We start from the raw sequence: 8595 nt of genomic DNA on the forward strand, positions 1-8595 counted from the left end.
GGATATTTGTGCAATTTCTAGGTAGAGTAGCTGACTGCTGCCCAGGATTTCCCAATTCCTATGTTGAGCAGCCCTATTCGGAAGAATTGCACAATTTTCTCAGTGACGCTTGACTGGAAAATTTGCGCAATTCTGGAACCCATTAGGCTTCCAGACAAAATTGCACAATTTCTAGAGGGAAAAATGGTTGCCCTCCAGAATTGCACAATTTCTTGAGGGAGCTACTCAACCTGCAGTTGGACCAAGTCTGGAAGGACAGCCTGTGAGGGGAATGCAACAAGCTCTAATGGACAGGCTATCATTCTGCAATAAAATCACTAAAGCTTGTTTACTTGATGAAGCAAGACATGCTACTATGAAATTTGGTAGGGAGGCTCCAAAACGAAGCTAAGGCAAAATTTTGGAGGGTCGTTGTAGCTGCTACAACAGGTTCGTGCAAATTTAAGAGGTACCAACACTATATGTGAAGCATACAATGTGTCCTTCCTTTGCTATCATGATGTAATGGAGTGCATGTACTGAAATCAAACCCTAAACTAATTGCAAAAAATGAACTGAAATGGAAACTCTAACCTATTGCAGGAAATAAAGTACAAGGAAATAAACATATTCTAATTGCATTAAAATCATGAATTAAATGTAAAAGAAACCTAACTTAACCCAATTTATCACATGTGATGATTTAAACTAAATAAGCATGGAATCTGATCTAGAGAGTGCTAACTGTTGTGTGCATGAATAAATATAAAATAACTTTTTCGTTTTTATCTTTTTGCTTGAAAAATGTAAATGCTAATCTTGCTTGGTTCTTTGGTAGGGGAGACAGTGTGGAGGAAAAGCAGTACAATGGTTCAGATTGCTTGGAGGGAAAGTAGGGGCCTAATCCTAGCTTCTAGTGATGATTTTTCTCAATTCAGGCTCAAAAAATTCCACTACAGGTTTTCCTACAGGATGTTTACAGGAAGTACTAGTTCCTACAGGATGTCTACAAGATCCCCTGTTTTATTACAAAAAAAGGGCTGAAATCTCAGGAAGTGGTCTAGAAGGTGGAACGGAGCTTGGGAAAGGTGATAATGGAAGAATAAGGCATGGAGGTGGTTGACACTACCCAAAACTCAAGCAAGGGCTTCAAGATGGGTAGATTTTCTCAATGGAAATGACAATTTTTGCTTTGGTGACATGGGTGGATGAGGCTTGGATGAGGCAAATGAGATGAGGTCTCCCTGCAATGTAGAATCTCCTGCAACAACACACATTATTTTCTGCATCTATCCACAAATTCATTTATACATGGGAAAGATTTATTAAATAACGGAAAATTACTTAGCCTAAAAATCAGAAATTCGAGAACTGGTGAGCTAGTAAATCTATCAAATGTCTAACCTAATCAAGTGAAAATGCAATGGGTTAATTTTTTTATTAAATAGAATGTTTTTGTGATCTAATATAAGTGGAACCAACTCAATTGAAGCTTGTTATCATGCTCTAAAAAATAACATAAATTTATTGTTCTTTTCTAAAAAGGAGTTCCAGAAATCTAGATTTGAGAATAAGAAGACTAATCCAAATAGCTAAATGATTACTATGACCTTCCTAAGCTTTTACAAGGATGAAATTATGCTTTTGATCCTGCAAAAGAACTTACATCAACCATTTAACCCAATCTTACAACAAGAAATCAGTAATACTAAATGCAAAAATGGAAAGAAATAAGAACAAGAGATGCGTGTGAATAAGAAGTGAAAAGAATAAAAAAAAATGATACAAAAGGGCTCTGAGGCTCCTGGGATGGCCAAGCCCAAGGAAACTTAGAGACCTATGGAGGAGAACAAGATTTAGAAGCTGAACATGACACCAATCTTCATTATTTTCATCAATACAATTACATCCCTGCAAGAAAATACAATGGAGCTGCAAAAATACGAGTTCTCTCCACAAGAAGACTAATAAAAATATACCCCTAGAGGCAAATTCGACTTGGTACTTATACAAAATGATTAGGAATCATTCCCCATGAAAGGAGGAAGCTTTCTCCACCAAAATTCCTTGATTAGTGGATCTGGTTCCCAATACTAGGAATCTACATTAAATGGTAGGGAACACATTCCTAGATTTTCTCAATCATTATGTTCCAAAATCTGTGCCATAATTCCATAATATCCTGTTTATTTATTATTTTATATTTATCCTCCTATAGTAGGAAGAAAGTCCCTAAATTATCTCCTCCTCCAAATCTTCATAATCTGCCCAATATTCTCATAATATTCCACAAAAATAAATAATATTAGGCACAAATATGCAATTATTCATAAACCTTCCTAATGAATATATTAAAGTTAAAAATACATTATCTAATGCAAAAAAAGAGGTTTAATATGCTTAAGGATGGTTAGATGAACCTTCATTTATGCTTAATTTAGAGACATGGGCCTTAATTTATGTCTAATTTAGAGGCCCATCACCACCATGTTTGTTTGAGAATTGGTTTTGGATGGAATGAGCCAGAGAAAGGAAACCCTGATGAGAGTTCTGACATACTACAAGTTAAAACAACTTTATGAAATAATTTAAGCACAAGAAACAAAAAATATACCAGCAGATAAGCAAGTAGACATTAATTTTAAACAAAAAATGATAGAATACTTTAATTAAGACATATGGATAAGAAAATAAATTTTTTACCAATTGTGAATTAGTTCTCAATTAATAACAAGCATGAAAACATAAATCAACAAACAATTTCGAATATGTTTTGAGTTTCAAATCAATGAAATAGTTCATCAATTCTTAACACATAAATAGCAATTACATACCATTGAATCACCACAAGAATGGTATTACAATTCTCAACAACACATGAATGAATTTCATTCCTTGGCCCAAAAGAGCTTCTCAAAATTAAGCTGAAATATTCAATGCCCCATTACATAAAACATCCATGAGATCCAAGAGTGGAAATGCTAAATTGTTACTTCGTCTTTGAAAAGTATGTATAAGATTTCCACTACCAAGGTTCTCAAAGGAATCCAGAACTAAAAGTATCTTCTAACTAGCCATGAGGGCATATTTATACCATGATTTATACAAAGTGAGGTGACCTTTCAGCTCATATGACCTTTCAACATCCCCCGTGACTTTTCAACTTCTAAATGAATTTTCACTTTCCCTCCATATTTTAATTTCTAATTCATTTTTTATTGTAATTCTATTTACATAATACACATGAAAACTCAAAATTAATAAAATAATGCCCCTCATGGCACTAATCTCAAAATTCCCAAAGGTAAGACTTCAACTTGTAAGTCTTGAGTTATATGATCATGAAAAGCTTTGTAATCGGCCGTGATGGATATGAGCCTTTCATAGTTTATTTCATACTCAATAGAATCGAGAACCATTGTTTTCATATTTATTTAAACTTAGTGGAAAGGTGTAGAGGTCATTGTTTGCAACTTTGTTGGTTCCACCACATGTTTGGCAATGGCTTTCTTGGTAGGATTTAGTTCTTTCTAAGAAACAATTTGCCTATGTGATCCACCATTTCTTGAATTTCTTGCAAGATTTCCTATTCTATTCTTATTATTCCCTATTCTATTATGGAAAGTATTTTATGAGATTTTATAAAGAATTCTAACATGTTATGATCATTTTTATAAGTAACCATTGTCTTGTATGTCCTTCCTCAGCCTTTCCTGATATTACATTATCATCCTAACTTCTACCTTGTCTTGTTCCTTAACCATTTCACCCTTTCTCGGTAATTTTATGGGCGTATCAGAATAATTTGTTCCCCTTTCATACATGATGTCTACTACAGTCAAGGTTTATTTTAACAATGCACCTTTTCCCTTGAGCTCATTTTTCATGGCTATTAGTGAGGAAGTTATTTTATGAAGAGGGACCATTTCTTTATATAATTGTTTCATGATTTTCTCTAGAATTCTTATATCCCCTAATGGAGCTTCTCAAAAATATTCCTTGTGAGAATTTGAAGTAGGAAAAACTTGGATTTCTCAATGGATCCTTTCATTTTCTTGTTGTTAATTACTGAGATTATTTTCTAGCTCTTTTACTTTGTTCAATAGATGCTTAATGTTCTTCTCCATTGCAATGGAGAATGTCGATTTTTTGGAAGTTATTTCCATCGGTTTGTTCGTAGTATCTAACACTATATCTGACTCAGTTACCACAAATATTGCTTTGGCCAGCTCCCTGACTAAGTACTTCTACCTCTCCTAAACAATATTGATTGTGCTATAGTCGAATCTAAAGCTTGATAGATCTAACACTAGATTTTCTTCATCAACCAAAATTCCCATCTCCCTAAGTTGCAATTGTCCTTTGATGAGCGGTGTATAAGGCTCAATATCCATTGGAGGAAATATGGCTTCTACTTCCTTTTGCACTTTCTCCTTTTGTCTAGCTTCTGCACTCACCTATCTGCTATCTCTTTGGTGAGTCTTTCTCCTTCAAGTCTCCTTGATACTTCCTCTTGTTTCTTTTTCTCTTCCTCTTACTTTATTTTTATTTCTTTCTTCTCTTTTTCTTCTTCCCTTTTTTACCTCTCTTCTTCTTGCTCCTTAGTGTTTTCTTCTTCTTTTCCTCCTCGTTCTTCTTATCCTCTCACTCATCCTTTAGCTTTTTCAATATTTCTTTCTTTGTCGCTTCCTTCTCCCTTCCTCCCTTAAGGGAAAATTTATTTTCTTGGTCTTCTTTTCTTTGGGAGGATTCTCTATTTGTAAGTTTGATATTAGTTATGGGTTGAGAGCTACCCGCTCCTTTTTTCATTAATGGATTTGGCAGCATTGTAAAAATTATTTACCTTATTTGCCTCCTCGTCAATGGTTGGGGTGTATGGCCTAGTGTACTTTATTTGTTTATAGTGGCTTGCAGTGATACCCATGGGATCATATATGTGAAAGTTCAGTGTACCAAACTTGAAATGTTCTAGATCACTAGCTTCTACTTCTACCTCTCAAATTTTTTAATATATGTCCCCACATATATTGCGAAGGAGGGCCATGGTTCTTTCAATGCTTGAGATAACATTCTTATAAGCCATTTTTTGATATGTTATGCAAATTTCTACAGTATTATTTTATTAATAACAAACATAGGAAGCTAATGAGGCCTACATGCTCTAAATTCCTTGATATAAGTTGAATCTGGAATTGTGAACCAATTTGAAATATCATGTAATGTTGTTCTTGCCCTATCTAACATGCATGGAGATTATGTGTCAAAAATTATATGGTATAAAGGTGAAATGGAATTTTTAATAATGAGGTGGTACATGCCCCTATAACTAGTATCCCATAAAATCTCGTAGTCAATGTGTACAGGTGGTATGTCTTGAGAAATGTTCCACATACATCCCATTGGATCCAATTGAAACCTTGCACATATGGAATCTAATAGATATGATGCCATGCAAAATTTTATATGTTGTCATGTTGGTTACTCCTAAGCACGTTTTACATTTTCCATGATGGAAGTTGCTAGTATTTCTACCCAATTAAATATAGTTGCATCTTGTGTGTAAGAGTATATCAGTGCTACCCAATTTTCTTCAAACATTTATATTCTTGTCTACCATACAATCCGCAACATATTTTTGCCATCATCTAGTATGCCTTCCTTAATATCTTGGTTTTGTACACCCCATCATATCTATATTGAATATTTCTAAGTTCTTTCCACTAAGTCTTTAATGCATCCTTGTAGGTTAGAGGTAAATTGTTAAAATGTTTGACTGTGAGTTTCACTTGAAAAATTGGAAAATTGTCGTATTCATCTGTTTAGGGATATCTATAACTTTTTATCTCTAAGTCATTATTATCCTGGATAATCATAAAACTTGCATATATGCACTTAATTATCCACTCAATAGTTTCAACACATGGTAGGATGACATGATTTGTTGCTACTTTGTGGAGCCATGAGTTCTTGACATTATGATACAACTCATTGTCCTATTCATATTAAGTCACTTCCTTCTTATAAAATAGTTGATAGATCCCGAACCATATCATAGGTATAAAAATTTCAATATAACAGACAGCGTCTGTGTAGATTGGAGCATAAATGATTGGACTTTCCACAGCCCCTTCTTCGCTAGCTTCTACAATATCTTTACCTCATATTTTCTTAATGGGTAGATCCATGTCTCCTCTTGGTGATAAAATTTTGAAGCACCCTAATTTCATAATACCTAACATCTCAAAAATGTTCATGAGGACAATATGTTAGAAGAAAAAAAGCTAAACAAGTACAATTTGTTGTGTGGGCTAAGGAAGGTCAATGCGCTATTACACAAGCTGAGGAGAAAGGTTGTGCCAAGGAAACAAATGCGCCATAACGACACAGATATATATATATATATATATATATATATATATATATATATATATATATATATAGAGAGAGAGAGAGAGAGAGAGAGAGAGAGAGAGAGAGAGAGAGAGATTATTTCACTACGCGTCATTGCATGTGGTTGAAATGGAAGGTGCACCATAGTGCATAGGGAAAAGAAGCAATGACAGGGGGGAATTTAATAGAGAATGTTTTTGAGTGCGTAGCTACACATGGCGAGGTTATTTACCTACTATGAATCTTTGCACCATTATGCAAAATATAGTGACCAAAGGTAGTTGGGGTTGACATCTCTGCATAAAAGTAGGGAAGTGGTAGTGTCATTACACTAGAATGCTCCTTAGCTTCCACTATAGAGTTAGAAAGAAGGAGAAAAATGAGTAAGTATGCAGTGTGGAAAGCTCAAAGGGTGAAGAAATACTAGGAGTAAAGATGTAAAATGAGCGACATTCAACTATATAGAAGGTGATAAAGGGAGCAATGGAATTTCAAAGAATAGAAGGCAAAGGGTTGTGGAAGACAAAGCGCCAAGCAAAATGAAAGGTGGGCACATGAACATACTCATTACATAGCACGACGGTTGAGCTCCTAGCGACGACGGGGTTTCCAACAACAAAGTGTGATCTACTAATCTCTCTTGCGATGACAAGTGAGAGTTTTGGACAACAAGGAAGCAGGGTCACAATGAATAGCAGGGTGGGATTGATTTACAACACGTCCAAAAATGTCCTCTATCAACAATAGAGGAGACCACCCGGTCAGGAACTTAAAGAAAATCCTTTTCCATTGAAGATAGGGGTTCTAAATGGTTATACGTCCAATTACCCTGTCATCTAAGACTAACCTAAAACTAATATAATAATAATCTAACCTAAACTAATAATTAATCTATTTACATCATACTATGTTACATTTCCTTCATATCGATCTTTGAAGATGTAAATTAAAGGAATAGATCAACAAAAAGGTTTGATCGAATTAAAGGTTGATCAAACCAAAATATAATGATTCATTTGCCTCTTTAAGAGAGGACTTAAAGAAAAACTAAGATGCAAATGTAAAACTAATCTAAAACATGTAATCCTATCTCAAACTAGAATGGGATAACCCGCTCCTAATCCGAGAGAAAGTTAACTAAAACATGGGGAAGGACTAATATAATTCATCATATGATTTTGTATTAATTAAAGGAAGTAGTTCACATTAACAAATACAAGTGAAAGCAAAACAATCCTGCAAACGAATAATAAATAGTTATCAGTCACCATAGGAAAACTTCAACGAATTAAGATTGATTCCGATCTCGTTCTACCCTGCAAAGATAGCTTTAACAAAGTTTCAAAAACAAAATGTCAATGACACAAAAATAGTGCATAATATCAAAGAAACATAATACTATTTAGAATAAAGATCAGAACCAAAAATGAAACTTTATCAGTGAGACAATAATCATGCATTCTGGTAACAATACACAAGAATAAGAATTAATTAAAACCATGTCAAAATTTTATCACCACAGTTCCAAGAGTAGATCTGACCCTTAATGAAAGTGCTTGCAATAGTGCAAAGTCCCTTTATAAAAGAGCCATAACTTCTCTACAATATCTATAATAAAACTCTTTGCTACAATACAGCGAAAGCACAACTCAAATTATTACAGAGTCCCCTGTGTGTGATCGCGACCTCCCCCTTAAAAGATTGAATACAAGGGTATTTATACAAAATTTATAGAACTAACAACCCCCCTTATATCTCTGAACAACCAAATCTGGAGGTTTTCTTTAGCAGGTAGAAAACAAATTGTTTTAGTTGAATGGAGGCCAAATTTGGGAAATTATTGCAACAAAGTGTTGTTCTTTAGCCGAAGGTTTCATTTGCTACTCATGGTGATGACCTTTTTAGTCTCTGTTACAACAATCTTCCCAATTTAGAAGTGCATTGTGTCACATGGCAGAGAGTCTTTGGAAATCATAGATCGAGTTGGTACTTCCTCATTATCGACCCTGGGTTCATCCCTATTTCAACCAATTAGAGCTTATTAGTTCTGCTATTAAACTTAGCCGAAACCCAAATCAAAATATAAACACAACAAAATTCCCGCAAAACCATTGAAAATAGGCTTTTCATTATTATAACAGTGGCCCCATATGGAAGTGACAAGTGGAAAGAGCCGAGTGGCATAGGAGGTAAGCTCATCGGAACTTTTAAAACGATACAACACGA

Source organism: Pinus tabuliformis, chromosome 5_1, assembly GCF_031772625.1.
Source record: "Pinus tabuliformis cultivar Carrire ecotype Pingquan chromosome 5_1, CPIR1, whole genome shotgun sequence".
Classification (NCBI taxonomy): domain Eukaryota; kingdom Viridiplantae; phylum Streptophyta; class Pinopsida; order Pinales; family Pinaceae; genus Pinus; species Pinus tabuliformis.